The sequence below is a fragment of the Gossypium arboreum genome, chromosome 3 (assembly GCF_025698485.1).
Source record: "Gossypium arboreum isolate Shixiya-1 chromosome 3, ASM2569848v2, whole genome shotgun sequence".
In the NCBI taxonomy this organism is placed as follows: Eukaryota; Viridiplantae; Streptophyta; class Magnoliopsida; order Malvales; family Malvaceae; genus Gossypium; species Gossypium arboreum.
The window spans coordinates 9,202,678-9,203,509 of NC_069072.1; the positions used below are offsets into that span (position 1 = coordinate 9,202,678).

The 832-nt window shown below is 38.7% G+C and overlaps 1 non-coding gene across 1 annotated transcript; it reads right to left on the reverse strand.

The window, feature by feature from the left end:
• Positions 1 to 423: 423 nt before the first annotated feature.
• Positions 424 to 530, reverse strand: LOC128290957 (small nucleolar RNA R71). Its single transcript, XR_008280736.1, has one exon. It is a non-coding gene; the product is annotated as a small nucleolar RNA R71 (small nucleolar RNA).
• Between the last annotated feature and the right edge of the window lie 302 nt (positions 531 to 832).

Consider the following 832-nt stretch of genomic DNA (forward strand, 5'->3'; position numbering starts at 1 on the left):
AATAATCCGCTGCCTCCTGTGGTTGCCACAAATCCAGTGAATCAGAATCCTGCTCCTCGTACTATGTACAACTATGCTAAGCCCAATTGAATAGGAGCTGAATCGAGTATGGTTAGACCTACTATTGCTGCAAATAATTTTGAACTAAAACCTAACATGATTCAAATGATACAACAGTTTGTTTAGTTTGACGGTTTGCAGGACGAGGATCCAAACACTCATTTAGCAAATTTTCTGGAATTCTGCAACACCTTTAAGATCAATGACATTTCTGACGATGCCATTCGCCTTCGATTATTTCCCTTTTCATTACGGAATAAGACTAAACAGAGGTTGAACTCGTTACCACGAGGGTCAATCACTTCTTGGGAATAAATGACCAAAAAATTTTTGCTTAAATATTTTCTGTCGGCTAAAACGGCAAAGTTGAGGAATGATATTTCTTCTTTTGTGTAGATGGATTTAGAAACACTTTATGATGCATGAGAGAGATACAAGGATTTATTAAGAAGGTGCCCTCACCATGGGTTACCTCTTTAGCTATAGGTTCAAACTTTCCACAACGGTTTGAATCCCTCAACTAGACAAATGATCGACGCAGCTGCTGGTGGAACCATCAATAATAAGACACCTGAAGAGGCTTATGGGTTCATAGAAGAGATGTCACTGAACAATTATTAGTGGCAAGTCATCAGGACAAAGCCGAAAAAAGTAGTCAGCGTTTTTAACGTTGACTCAGTTACTATGCTTTCAAATCAGGTGGAACTTTCGAATAGAAAGATTGATGATTTATTTGGTTCTACGTAGGTACATCCGGTAATGCAGTGCAATG